Source organism: Vipera berus (assembly GCF_964194415.1).
Source record: "Vipera berus genome assembly, chromosome: 2".
In the NCBI taxonomy this organism is placed as follows: domain Eukaryota; kingdom Metazoa; phylum Chordata; class Lepidosauria; order Squamata; family Viperidae; genus Vipera; species Vipera berus.
In genome coordinates, this window is record NC_138203.1 from 148,465,636 (window position 1) to 148,480,767 (window position 15,132).

Consider the following 15,132-nt stretch of genomic DNA (forward strand, 5'->3'; position numbering starts at 1 on the left):
AGTTTACTTTAGAACATGGGATAATTTCTATCAATGGCTAGAAAAACGAGTCAGAGAGAAAGGAACGTGATATGTAATTTTGAATATATATCAGCAAGAAGAAGGCTATTGAGTCATTAATTGACATATTGTTTATAATAATTAACTATATCTGTTATTGTTAGTTAAATACATGTACCCAGACATTATGCTGTTTGCTAAATATTGAAAATGTTATTTGGCAAAACCCCAATCCCAACCCTAACCCTAACCCAAATCCCAACCCTAATCCTGACCCCACCTTATCCCTAACCCTATTACAACTAATAAAATATATATTAAAAAAGGAAGAAATATGGATTCCCCAGCTATGAAGAGAGTAAAGAGCAGTTCCCATTGCCTGACCTCCTACCAGAATTTGGAATCCACTCCTTTCTAATCATTCCACTTTCCAATCACCATTGGCAACCTAGATGAAGCTGAATGCCTCTTTGGAATGGTATTAATCATAATGTATACTGTATTTTTTATTTCCTTAAGCATCAAAAATAGAAGAGCACACCAGAAAGTATCCAATGATACCTTAACCCAATCCAGCCAATACACTTGATGCGGCGCAAGGATGCTCCTGCCCCACTTCACTCAGTGTTCTTGATGAGCCTATTTCCAACAGACCAGGGGTCTTCAAACTTGGCCCTTTTATGACTTGTGGACTTCAACTCCCAGCATGCCTGACTGAGGAATTCTGGGAGCTGAAGTCCACAAGTCATAAAAGGGCCACGTTTGAAGACCCCTGCAATAGGCTGTATTGTAATATTTGAAAAATTCCATGTTCATCAACCAGTAGCTGTAAAGCTCATTTGTTAGATGAAGTCTAATAATCAAGCACACAAGTTCAGTCTATCCATGTTTTACGGGTAGCCCTTCACTTACAACCGTTCATCTAATGAACATATAAAGCTACAACAGCACTGAAAAACATGACTTATGACCAGTGGTGGGATTCAAATATGTGAACAACCAGTTCTCTGTGTGGATGCCGTTCCAGAAGTCCATTCTGGGCCTGGGCAACAAAAAATTAGCTACCGGTTCTGCCAAACTGGTGCGAACTGGCTGAATCCCACCACTGCCTACGACCTATCTTGCACTTACAACTGGCACAGGATCCCACACTCAAATGAACAAAATTCAGGTGTTTGGCAACTCACATTATTTACAACCAGTCGCAACATCCTGGGGTTCACGTGATTGCAATTTGCAACCTTCCCAGCAGTTTCCAACAAGCAGTCAATGGAAGAATCTGGTTTCACCTAACGACTGTGTGATTCACTTAACAGCTGTGACAAAAAAGGTTGTAAATTGAGCATGACTCATTTAATAACTGTCTTGTTTAGCAACAGAAATTCTGGTCATCAGCCAAGGACTACCTGTATATTAAAATAGTGCAGTCCTTTATAGGCCTAGATAATACAACACCCAATCTGACAATCTATAAACAATGGATATAAAAAGTCAGGCTATTGTCCAATCTGACAGGGTGTAGTCATAAACCTGTTGTGCTTATTATAACTGTACAGATTGGGATACAATTATCTAGAGGGGGATAATGGCTTCTGGAGGAAAAAATTTCTTGCCCGGGATCTTTCTTCTTGTTCAAGGACTTCAACTTTCCTGACCATAGGCAGATTGTTTGTTTGTTTTAACAACACAGAGTATAGGAAACTTTCATCTGAATAACTCTGTTTGACATGATAGTGTTATGCATTCATCTCTTGAGACCAATTTAAAACTTAGCTCCATATTCGGTTTAGAAATACGTTACACTGCAGAGCTAAGTTGCCAGGCTTACGTAAACTAGTTGCTTTATAGCAGTTAGGGTCCTCCTGTTCCCATTTCCTTAGGATATTCTTTGAGAAATGCCCTATATTTTCCATTCATCTCACTTGCAAGCACGTGATCTGTTTCCTCCTCTCAAATCTGATGTGTATTGAAGAAACAATTAGCTAAAAAACTATATCCATTCATGCAATGTTTTTAACTATATACTTGCAATAGAATCTCTTTTATTAACAGTCGAAACAGACCTGGACTTCTGGTGAGTCATTATGGTGAACTGATATGCCTTTAGTATAGGGAGATATATTGCAACCAAATATAGGGTTTGGATTGCTGAAATCTCTATGGAATAAAAGAGAGATTACAAAATTACTCACATGTAATCTATACAGATGGTGGGGGGGGGTTGCAGACAGCAGGAACTACAGTATGTTCTTGCAGTTGGCTTGAAATCATCTGAGAGTCACATAGCCACTAATGTCACCTGTATGGACTAAGTTTGACTGAGGCTCATCTCTTAATCACTTTGGATTTAATCCCCCACCCCCCATTTTTTGGCTGTCATTTTTAAAGGTTGAGAACCTTCATGCTAGCAAGTTTTACTGAAATGACTCTGCAAGTCTCCTTCAGTTCTCTTTTTTTAAAGTTTGTAAGTTTAAAAAATACTTCGTAAGTTTTTTAAAAAGTACAGAATATACATCAAAAGGATGATTATTGTTGGCTTCAGAAAGTTTTAAATGGATTAGTGCTCAATCCATTTAAATCAAATGGATTTGATTTAAAACTTTGAATTTATTTGAACGCATCCTTTTTTTGTTTACACTCTGAAATTAATGGTTTTGAAGGTTGAACACTAGTGGGCATCATATGGCTACCTTAAAAGAAATGTTTGATCTATGGGTTGATGAAATTTTTGAACTATTTAATTCAACAGTGGAATCAGAAGGTATTAATGAGAAGGAACAAGCCCCTTTGAATAAAATTGAAATTGTCTTAGAAATGGATTTTAAAATTACAGTCTATAAGAAAGAGATGGAAATTATAGGTTTATAATTGAAATTTGATGATGTCTTAAAAATCTCAAAAGATACACAAATAATAAATCAGAAGATATGGGCTTATACAGAATGAGACAAGATATAGAACGAAGAGGTGTTTGGTTGTATTGCAATAGATAGTGATAAGTTGTTGATATTAATTATATTTATTTGGGATGAGGGAGATTTCTTTTTCTATTATTCTTTCTCCCGCCCCCTTTTTCTGCACTTTTAAATTAAAAAAATAAATAAATGTATGTCTGTATCATGCAGTTGTAGTAGTTTTAACTGTATAATATAGTCTTTAATAAAGTTACTGAAACAAAAAATAAAACAATATCAAGGAAATTATTATTATAAGGAAATTGCCAAAACCAAAAATCCAAGCCAACAACTCTAGCACTATCTACAATCTCTTCCATATCCTCACTTCATTGTTTGTTTGTTTGTTTGTTTGTTTGTTTGATTGATTGATTGATTCATTCATTCATTCATTCATTCATTGTTTCATTCATATTTCATGTTTCTAGACCACAGTCTCCTTCAAGGAGCGGCTCTGGGCAGTGCTTTATGATTTTCTTTCTCCTTATATCCTCCACTGCTAACAAGAATCTTTTCTTCAGAAATTATGAGAGAATTTTCCCTTCTCCTTAAGAAATTATCCTCTGTCCAGATACTTAATGGAGAATTTTAGAAGATTATTTCTATAAGTTCTGCTATCCATGAACTCCCATTGATTAGATGCATTCATTCTTTCATTCATATTTCATGTTTCTAGACCACAGTCTCCTTCAAGGAGCGGCTCTGGGCAGTGCTTTATGATTTTCTTTCTCCTTATATCCTCCACTGCTAACAAGAATCTTTTCCTCAGAAATTATGAGAGAATTTTCCCTTCTCCTTAAGAAATCATCCTCTGTCCAGATACTTAATGGAGAATTTTAGAAGATTATTTCTATAAGTTCTGTTATCCATGAACTCCCATTGATTAGATGCCCCAGTTCATGCTCTTGTCCTAAAGAAAATCTTTTTTTCCATGAACATCAAGGATTAAAATTTAAAACCATGATACAACTGTAAATCATTCTATTCATATAACATGTAATTATGCCCTGAGGAAGGCACATTTTGAAGATTTGTGGCACCCCTAGACAGAACTGACAGGTGGCCATGAGGTTATTCACATGTTAATAGAAACTTAGAGATAAAGCAATGGAAATAATTATTTGACAAATAGAGTGAGGGAACTGCACAACCTAAGAAGTCCTTGTAAGAAAAAAAGAAGTCAAGAGGCAGTGTGTTCTTGCAAAAAAAGAAAGTGTTGCATGGGAGTGAAGGGGGGCATAAAATGAGGCTGAGATATCAAGCTTTCTTAGAATCACTGCAGGAAATAAAAGGCTCAATTTTTTTCTGAAGTGGAAAACAAAATAAATAGACAAAATCTGTGGCATAACCTTAAAGTTAAATGAAGTCGAACTGCTATAAGCAAATCAAATAGAAGAATATCAGTGCCTGACTGAACAAATACTGGCTCTCCATAGATACACCGAAATAAAGATTTCAGTGCAATTCACCTTTTATTCAAGCCTATGGCAGAGCCATTGATTTTAATGGAGCCGGACTGCATTTTGAAAGCTGATTAAATAAAGAATAAGTGCAGCCACTATATCTCAGAGTGTTTAATAGGAAATATGACAGCTTATTTACTTATTCCAAGACTTCATCCCTGCTGCATTCACTAGATTCTGGATGGTTCTTATCATTTCAGAATGACAGACAAATCATACAAATAAAAACACAAAGTCAAGTTAAATAAAACAGATGAAGATCAACAATAAGAATCATTAAGGTTGAGCTAAAAACAGCACCAGCTGTAATATTAAGTCCCGAATACATGACCAAAGAGATCTTTGCCACTTTCCCAAAAACTAAGAGAGAAAGAGGGTCATCCAAAATTGGAGGAAGGGGCAAGTTATTCCAAAGGGTGGGGGCAGCTAAAGATATAGTCTGCTTCCTGACTTTCATCTCTCTAACTCCTAGAGAGGAATGGATCTGGAATATTCTTTCCTAGGTAGAAGTCATAGGAGAGGCTAATGCTACTTGGAGAAAACAGTCCCAGAGGTGCTGGGGACAACAAGCCATGTTAAAAATCATTACATCAGTACATCATTGAACTTGTCATCCTATACTGATAATCTTCAATTTACAACCACAATTGGAACCAGAACTTTCATCTCTAAACAATTATTAAGTGATTTGTGCCTGATTTTTTTGCAACCTTTTTATATATATATATCATGGCTATTAAGTGAATCACATTGTTTGTAAGTGAATCCACTTCCCCCATTGACCTTGCTTGTCAGAAAGCTGCTTGAGAAGATTGTAAATAGCATTCCCATCACCTTGGAGCATGCAACAATCATTGAAAACATGCCAGTTGCCAAATGCCTGAGTTTTGTTCACATGACCATAAGGATGCTGTGACGGTCATAAATGTAAGGACTGGTTGTAAGTCACTTTTTAAAGCATTGTTGTAACACTGAACAGTTGTTAAACAAATGGTCATAAGTCAAGGACTGCCTGTGAGTAGCAATTGCGGCACACAGAACACCATTGTAATGCTTTGCACCATCAGTAGACAGGCAGTTGCATTTTGTACAACTGAAACGTTCAAAATGCCTACAAAGAAATTCCCCAATAGAGTGCTTAGAGTGCTTTAAAGTAATCCAGTCTAAATTTGGGTGGTGGGGGTGGGGGGGTGGACTTATTGACCTAAGAGTCCTCCTGCTCAAAAAACTTGCAGCTAGTATATGAGACACCGCAAAAGAAATTCAAGGATCACATTCATATTTTAAAGATCAGTGTGACTGATCACCATTTTCAGTGGCAGCTTAGGAGCATACCTGTTTATGTGAAAGCTTGGGAAGGTAGTGAACAGTGAGTCTGTTAGTTGCCAAACCAATGGTGATAGTTCAGCTGTTTATTATTTAGATGGGATGTGTGTACATCTGTACTCTTCTCATGAACTTCAAATTTTATATCATTTCAGACTCTTTTTTTCCCCTGCAGAGATCCGACACTGAAAATAAACCAGTTCCTTAAGAGCTCTTTAAGCAGGAAATGGATGGCCTTCTATCAAGAATGCTGAAGTAGAAAATTGCTTTAATTGGCAGGGAGATAAATTAGTCCCTCTGATGTTCTTTTGAGCTTGTGATCCCATGATTTCTAGATGGCTCCTCCTTTCTCTCTGCATAATAAGATATTATGCTAGACTCAATGGCTGAATTTACATAATGCACTCAGCGATGCCTTTTAAGCTAACGTTTATTCACTAAAATTTTAAAATAAATAAACAAAGCATAATACCCTGGTTGGCTGTAATTTGTAGCAACTTAAGGAAAGTCATGGGTTTCAATACCTTATCTGAAAATATTCATGACATCTCCTTTCAGAAAAGAACAACTCGCCATACCTAACTTGCTACAGTCAACTCGCCATGGCCAACCTGCCACAGTACATTTTGCCATGGCTGACTGGCCACAAGACTGCTCGCTGCAGGGCAATTCAACAATTTCAATTTAATTATTTAAAATCATTTTTAAAATGTTTTATTTTTTGTCATTCACATTTCATTTTGTCCCTCCTTTGGCATGCCTTCTTTAATGATTCTATTCCACTATCCCTTCTTTAATGATTCTATTCCACTATTTCTTCGATGTTAGTGTCATTCTTGTCCCGCAACAAGTTGGCCTTAAAAAGTTGGCTGCGGCAAAGTTGGCCAGAGCAAATTGTCATAGACCCTTTCATTTATCCAGCTATATAAAAGGGGGAATAGCATGTTTATCAAATACATGCTGCAATAGTGAAGTTATTCCAGTGTACGTCCCATCTCTTTCCCACCTCAGATTTCAATTGAAGCATTATAGAATATAATTCCAGTTCATCTGAGAACCACATCTCAGTTCACTTGATGACTTGATGAAAAATAGTGGGCAAACAGAGAGAGCTTTAGATGTGTTAGGGTTGCCTGTGCAAAAGCTTCCCAATCCATGGCTCAAGTTCAAGTGTTGCAAAATCCTTCCATTTGCCAATCTGAACTCGGTGTGCTCCTTTCAAAGGCTTTCAGATTTAATACACGGTTGTAATCTCTTTTCCCATCATGTGCAGATTAACTGTGCATGGACAAGACTATTAAAGGCTACAGAGGGAGTTATGAAAAGTACACACACATCTATAATTAAAAAGTTAGGGTTACAAATGGAAATAATGTCTGGGGGAACTTACACATCGTCTTTCAGATATTCATCACACAACTACTCTTAAAAGAAGCAAGTGAGTTCTCTAAAGCAGGGCTTGTCAACTGGTGGTACGCCAGTGGTACATTAGCGCCTGCCAGGTGATATGCGACCATCTGCTTTCTAGCTGATCAGCTGTTCAGCGCTTCTTTGGGGCTGTCAGGGCTCAAGCGCCAGGATCTGCGCTGCTTTACAGCTGATCGGCGCTTCTTCGGGGCTGTCAGGGCTCAAGCGCCAGGATCAGGACTGCTTTGCAGCTGATTGGTGCATCTTCGGGGCTGCCACGGCTCAGTGGAAGAGCTGGGATCAGTACCACTTTGCAGCTGATCGGCACTTCTTCAGGGCTGTCAGGGCTCAAGCGCCAGGATCAGCGCCGCTTTGCAGATGATTGGCACTTCTTTCAGGCTGTCAGGGCTCAAGTGCCAGGATCAGTGCCAGGCTCCAACTGGAGCTCAGCGCTGATCCTGGTCCTTCTGTTGAGCCCTGAATAAGCAGTAATCACCTGGAAAGCGGCACTGATTCTGGCGCATCTGCTGAGCCCCGAAGAAGTACTTATCACCTGGAAAGCAGCATTGATCCCTGCTCACACAAACACATGTGAGCAGTTACAGCTGAAGGCATTTCAGCCTTCAACTACGGCTCCCAGTCCTCCACCATTTGCAAAGAGAGAGAGTCAGAGAGAGAGAGAGAGAGAAAGGCACTTGCGCTTCCCTTCTCTCTCTCTCTCTCTTCATGCCAGCTTGCCCCCTAGCAGGGATCCTGATTGGCCCTGCACCCGGGTGCCCCGCCCCCTGGGAGAAGCGTGGCCCCATCCAAGGCACACATGGCTAGGAAGGCGCATCAGAGTCCCAGGTACCGGTAAGGCAATTGGCCCGCTCCTCTCCCATTGCCCGCTCTGCCCGGTACTTTCAAAGGTGGCTGCTTCAAGGTCACATGGGCAGCCCTCGGCTGCTCCCCTCCCCTCCGCACCTCCAAACCGATCCCCAGGCCAGCGTGTTTGACTGAGGAATTCTGGGAGTTGAAGTTATGAAGCAATGATGAGCTCATGTTGATTTCTTGATCGGACAGTTTGGGCTATACCGAGTATTAATTTTCCTTAATTTATGTCTGTAAAGTGATTTGAGGGGTGTGATTGCTTGGATTATGATAGAAGTGTTATAGTTAAGTGGGCATCAGGTTTTTTGGTAAAAATGGAGAAGGAAGGAAGGAAGGAAGGAAGGAAGGAAGGAAGGAAGGAAATGACAATGAGAGGGAGGGAAGGAGGAAGGGACAAAGAGGGAGGGAAGGAAGAAAGGAAGAAAAGAAGAAAGGGACAATGAGAGAGAAGGAGGGAAAGAGAGAAAGAGAGAGGGCGAGAAAGAGAGAGAGAGAGGAGAGAGAAAGAGGGAGGGAGAGAGAGAAAAAGAGAAATAGAGAGGGAGAGAAAGAGAGGGGGAGAGAGGGAGGGAGAAATAGAGAGGGGGAGAGAGAAATAGAGAGGGAGAGAGAAAAGAGAGAAAGAAAGAAAGAGAGAGAAATAGAGAGGGAGAGAAAGGGGGAGGGAGGGAGAGAAATAGAGGGAGAGAAAGGGAGAGGGAGGGAGAGAGAGATAAAGAGGGAGAGACAGAGAAGGAGAGAGAAAGAAAGAGGGAGGGAGGGAGAGAAATAGAGAGAGGGAGAGAGAGAAAGAGAGAGGGGGAGAGAGAGAGGGAGAGAGAGAGATTAAATTAGTAACATGGTTGTTAAGTGAATCTGGTTTCCCCACTAACTTTGCTTGTCAGAAGTTTGCAAAAGGCAATCACATGACCCTAGAACATTGTGACTATCATAAATATGAATCGGTTGCCAAGCATCCAAATTTAAATCACATGACTCTGGGGATGCTGCAATGGTCATAAGTGTGAAAAATGGTCATAAGTCACTTTTTTCAGTGCTGTTGTAACTTTGAACAGTCACTAAACAAACTGTTGTAACTAAAGGACTACCTATACTTTATCACTTTTTCCCATTTTGGGGGTGGGGTCATCAAGTTTTTGACACCTTGCTAGGTGACTGGTGGTACTCGAATGTTGCCATATTCTAAAAGTGGTACAATCTGTGAAAAGGTTGAAAAGCCCGGCTCTAAAGAATTTTGTTCTTGAAAATACTTCTAGAAAACAACAACAAAGAAGCAAATCAAATTGGTTGGAGCCCCCAAATCACTTGAGGGAGGGGCAGTGTGGAGGGGTGTGTGTCCTTTTAGGCACCTGCTACAACAAAGAACCAAATTTTGATCGTGGGGATGCTTCAAAGGTTGCAACTATGAAAAACAGTCATACATCACTTTTTTTTAGTGCTGTTGTAACTTTGAATGGTCACTAAATGAATTATTGTAAGTTGAGGACTGCCTGTAATGTTTCAGAAATAATTTCTGCTTCTCCTCTTCTCTTTTGGCACTAATGCCTCTCATGCAGTGTCCCTAATCCTCATACTTGATTTCCAGAGAGGCTGCTTCAGAGATATGGAGTAAAACTTTCAGGAAGACATTATTTATCTCCATTGCCTCCTGGAGAGAGCACTGGTCAGTGCTCCCATTTGGCATATACAGGTAGTCCTTGACTTACAACTGTTCATTTAGTGACTGTTCAAATTTACAATGGCCCTGAAAAGTGACTTATAATCAGTTCTTACTCTTACAACCATCTTTGTGTCCCCATGGTCACATGACCAAAATTCGGCTGCTTGGCAACTGGTTCATATTTATGACTGTTGTTGTCTCCCAAGATCACGTGATCAGCTTTTGCAAAAATCAGTGGGGAAGCCAGCTTCACTTAATAACCAGGATACTAACTTATCAACTGCAGTGATTCACTTAACAACCATGGCAAGAAAGGTCGTGATTAAATGTTCAGCGTAACCCTTTTCTTCAAAAACCTTCCATAAACTTTGTTTTCTTTTGTTTTTGTTTTTTTGACACCTGACAGGGAAGCATAAATAAATAGTGTCTTATCAAATAGCCATATTGGAAATCTTGTGGCTTGCATTCTAGAAAGGTCATGCAGGGAGGGTTTATTATGGACCCTATCAATTCTTCTGACTGATGGGGTTCAGGAAGAAAGCCTTCTATGACAGGGGTACATAGCTGGCTGAGGAATTCTGGAACCTGAAGTCCACAAGTCTTAAAGTTGTGAAGGTTGCAGAGCCCTGTTCTATGCCATTGCCCCCCTTCCTTTGGAACACTCCCTCCGCCCCAGAGGTGAGGTGGATCCTCCTCCTGGCCTTTCAGAAATATCTGAAGACCTGCCTTTGCCAACTTGCTTGGGGCCTACAGTGGAGCGAGCAACTTCTCCCCACCTTTTTAACTTTAATTATTCTATTCTTATTTTAACTACCTCCTAGTGGGATATAATGTTTATATGGTCTTTATATTTTGAATTGCACACCTCCCAGAATCAGTCTATGAGTGAGAGATAGAGAGAGAGGGGCGGTTTCTAAAGTTGATATATCAATCAATCAGACAAACCACTACATATCTGAGAAGTTCCGAAGAACAAATAAAGTGCCAGAGGAGTGAAAAGGCAATGTGAATGATCAGGGACTAGACATTAAGTTCTGTGAAGGAGACAATATCTGGAATGATTAACCCAAGTAGAGACAACTGCAGGTATATGAATGTACTTTTTGAATTCTGGAAAGGATCCCTACACAAGAAAAGTCAAGATCTATTCTCTTTTCTTCCAGAGTCTGAGGCAGTGAATAATGTATTTAAGTTACAAAAGAACGTATTCTCATTGAATATAGGCTTGGGATGAAATCAATCTTGGTTGCCCCTCACCTTTACAGTGGAACAAAAATCTAGAGAATAGGAGACTCTTTCAGTGTTGAATAATAGATACAAAGGTTAATAAAGGCAAAGGGCAGAGACAAATTCTAGGTCTTATCTCATAAAATGTTTGAGTTCCTATCTTAGGGCAAAAGTGTTTAAAAGCATTTGCAACATAATACTTGTCGACAAAGCGTTTGCAAGAGTCAAATGGCGCTACTCCTGTAAATGTCACAATGCATTTATTTATAGGATGAAATGCAGAACCACATTTCTCCACAGCAAGAGTAAATAAACTGAAAGTCCTTGTAAGCAAATATCCTATAGTCCATTATTGGTCTCCCTGCAAGTTGAAATACTCCATTTATATATTATTAGTAACTTTCCTTCTCACAGCACTTAAGAAATGGTGATGTAAACTTTTCTTTAAACAAGGACAAATGAATGACTTTCACTTGCATCAATCATCATATGAGTATTATTTCAGCAGAGAAGTTGTTATGGTATGACCTGGAAAAAAAGAACAAATGAGATACATTTTTATTACTCAAGCAACAATAAATTATGTTCCTCCAGAAACCTGAAATTGGAACATTTGCCACTAAATGCATGTTAAGCAGGACAAAATTTAGGGAGACAAAATCTCAAGAAGATAGTTAATCAACAGCAAAACATTTATTATTGCTGTATTATTTGGTGAACATCAGAATAACTGGATTTAGTTTGCTAATGTGCCTTCCTTTAAAATTAGATTTCTTCCCTTACACATGGATCCTAGCTACCGTTGCAAATTTTTAAATAGGTTTTTATATGTGCAGTTACAGAACATTTTTCTTTAACACTCTTTGTTGGAAAATTTTACTTCTTACCACAACTTTACAAAATAAATGGTCAAGCTTTTTAATTTGAATAGAGTAGTTTCTTTATCAAGTGTCTTCAGATCTATCTATCTATCTATCTATCTATCTATCTATCTATCTATCTATCTATCTATCTATCTATCTATCTATTTTCTATTTGTGTGTATGGCTATCTATATCTGTCTGACTATTCTCTATCTAACTGACAATGACTGCCAACCCTCCCCCACCAGCACTTTTGAACTAATAAAAACATAACACCATTACATCATAGAAGATAATCTGTGGCAAAAAGAGAAAATGTTATCCTATTTTCATTTAACTTCATTATAATTCAAAAGAATCACAGAGGTGGTATAGGCTTCTGTTTGAAGCTTAGATGGTTGAAAATAAAAATCACAGTGGTGGTAGAAACCTGTATGCCTTGTCTGGTCATTATGTTAGCTAAGGAAGATAATTATCAAAACCAAGTTAGGAACATTTCCAATAGAGGAAAAGCAGCAAGGATAACTGAAGTCTGGACTTGTTCCACATATCTTCCAGGTTTCAACATTATACTGGAAGTACTGTAAATCCACAAGACGATGCATGGAAGTTTAGCAAATTGGGGGGAAATGTATAAGAAAAAATATGATTATTTTTACCATCTTATATTCATGGCTTTAATGTAGAGAGAGCAAAAATTATGCTGTGTTCATTAGCTTGGGATAGAGAATGATTCCCTTAAAAGAGATGTCTAATGTCTGAGTAAACCTTTAGTCCCAAGGAACAGAAATAACATCAAACTCTAGAATAATAGTGCAACTGCATAACCTCTGGACCCCAGTATCAGCGCATCCAAAGCCACTGGGAAAAGAAAATAGTGGTTGCTGTAATTTCATTTTACTTGCATTTAGAATTTTCCAATGTCTACCATTTTCCAAACCCCACTAAACTCTTGGGAATCCCTCACAATCATATGCCACATTCTGAAACAGAATCAATTTTGGGTGCTTCATATATTTCAAAACTGTATTAATTTGCTATTTTCCCTATAGCCTGCAGTTTGGGGGAAGATATCAGGTCAACATGTGAAGATCCAGTTAAACTGGTTTATTGCTAAACAGCCTATGCACAGGAATCTTATCAATGAACAGCACCTGCTTGGAGTTAGATAAGGGTCCATAGAATTCAAGGTAAGTCAGACCTAGTTCAATGTAGGGATTCTAGGCTGATCCCTCTTTTAACTCTGATCCCACTCCTTCTCCTACCAAAAAACTTTAAAGTGAGGGATCCAATAGAACCAGGAGTTAATATAAAGACAGACAGGGATGTGCCTCAGTGGGTTCAGTCTTTCCATAAACCAAGAAATACATACATCCAAATAATGAGAGTATTAAATATTCATTACTAAGGAAAAATTCTACTGCAATCTATTAAAAATAATATTTGAGGAAATACATCTTCATTCATTGCTTTGTTTGTCATGGGATAGTATGGACCAGGTTTGAGAGCATTTCAGGGGCTTGATTTTGCCTACTTCTGCTATACTTGACAGGATCTTTATGACCTTCATATTATAAATCTCACTAAGGTATATTGAGAAATCCTAGAAAGTGGTTTTTACATTTTTTCCTTTTTGTGACTTCATGATTAGGCTCAGTGCAAGAATGTGATTTTGGAAATCAAAACTTTATTCTGTATCAGAAAATCTTGACCTAGTATCTGCAAGGGTCTGTGGGTCAAAATCTGCAAGAAGGCAGGTGCCTCATTGTGATATGAGCCCTACCTCTTTTGCAGAGGAATGCAATTTAGCCTAACAATTTAGGAGGATGTCTTTTTTTTATGATTCACCAATATTCATGAACATTTGGCCCAAATCAGCATAGCTGGACTCCATTCCAAAACTTCATTCTGTTCGAGTTTGAGTTACAAGAAACAGACTAGATCTACCTCAGACTGAGGCTAAGCTAAGCAGACACTTATATATGCATATGCCTTTTTGAACTGTTCTACTGCTAGCTCCAGCAAGACTGGTGCTGCTGGGTGTTTTTTAACTATTAATGCAGACATAGAGGTTGACTTAGAGTGAGCTGCCAGATTTGGATACATAGGAGAAACCCAACAGCTCCAGCAAGTTGTAGCATTGTATACAACATCCAGGTGAAAAAGAATGGAAAATGCAAAGGTTTCTTTGAATGCAGATGGTTTGACTCTTCGAAAAGAATGTCAAGTAACATCCAAGGAGCAAGTTCAGCTAGCAAGCATTATTGGATTTTGGAAGAGAAAATGCAGCTTCTCGTTCGTGACAATAGGTTGTAAGCTTTATTGAATTAATTTATTTTCAGTATTGCAATTTCTGGACTTTCTGAGTAGCATGCAGGTTTAAGATGTGTTTTAAACCACAGAACACACACACACACACACACACACACACACACACACCACTGGAGCACAGAATAAAAACTTTAAAAGCACTTCAGCAGATTAAAAAAAACCTCCTAAAAATGAGTGTGTGCCGTGATCTGAAGGCAGGGGATAAATGAATAGTTAATAACATAAGGATAGCTTTTGCTGAATAAGACCAAGGTCCATTTTAGCTCAAGACTTGTTTCACACAGTAGCCAATAACTTTTTTTTTCTACTCCAGAATGGGAAACCAGGCACTGCCTTAAGCAGAGGGTCCTGGGAGGGCAAATGATGAAACAATAAAACTCTGTCCTTAATGGGTGTTGGGCAGCATAGGCAGTAGCTTTAAATGTTTACTTTAGCCAATATCTATTTGAGCTTAGAGGCATTGCAAGGCATAGCTAAAAAGCCAATATAGTGGCCATTAAATCTCTGCCCTGATTTTAATATTTAATATTTTATTTATTTTAATATTTGCTATCTGCAAAACACATACAAAAGGACCAGGCATTGGTTGGATGAGGTGCCATTATGACTTTTTCTGACCCTCCCCATAGTTGCCCTATTAGTTGAGTTTTGCTTGACGTTGTGGAAAAGATGAAATTGCTTGGTACTGGTGGCAGGTGTGGAAAGACCCTGGTACTAACAAGTGTATCTTTGCTTATTTGCAAGTTTGGTGTTGCTGGCTGCACAATTCTTCACAGTTTATTCTGAGGCAGGACACTTGTCAAGGGGAAATCAGAAAACAACAACAACAACATCCTCCCCCTCTTCCCTACCCCCATTCTAGGAGAGCCCTTTTTGTTCTGGTCAATACAAGCAAAGCTACTTCTCATGACAGCTGTACTAGCTATTAACTCATGACTTCCTTGCTCCACTCAAACTATAGCTGGACAGTCATCTGGCATGCAACCCTATAGCTCACAGATGTCAAACTCGCGATGTCACGTGACATGTCG

At 38.9% G+C, this 15,132-nt stretch overlaps 1 long non-coding RNA gene across 2 annotated transcripts in view; it reads left to right on the forward strand.

Annotated features, from left to right (window-relative positions):
• LOC308660959 overlaps positions 1 to 15,132 on the forward strand; it is a 245,073-nt gene that overhangs the window by 219,413 nt on the left and 10,528 nt on the right. For both annotated transcript variants that reach the window (XR_014024848.1, XR_014024849.1), the window contains exon 2: positions 12,823 to 12,960. This is a non-coding gene — a long non-coding RNA (uncharacterized lncRNA). The remainder of the gene's footprint in view (positions 1 to 12,822; positions 12,961 to 15,132) is intronic.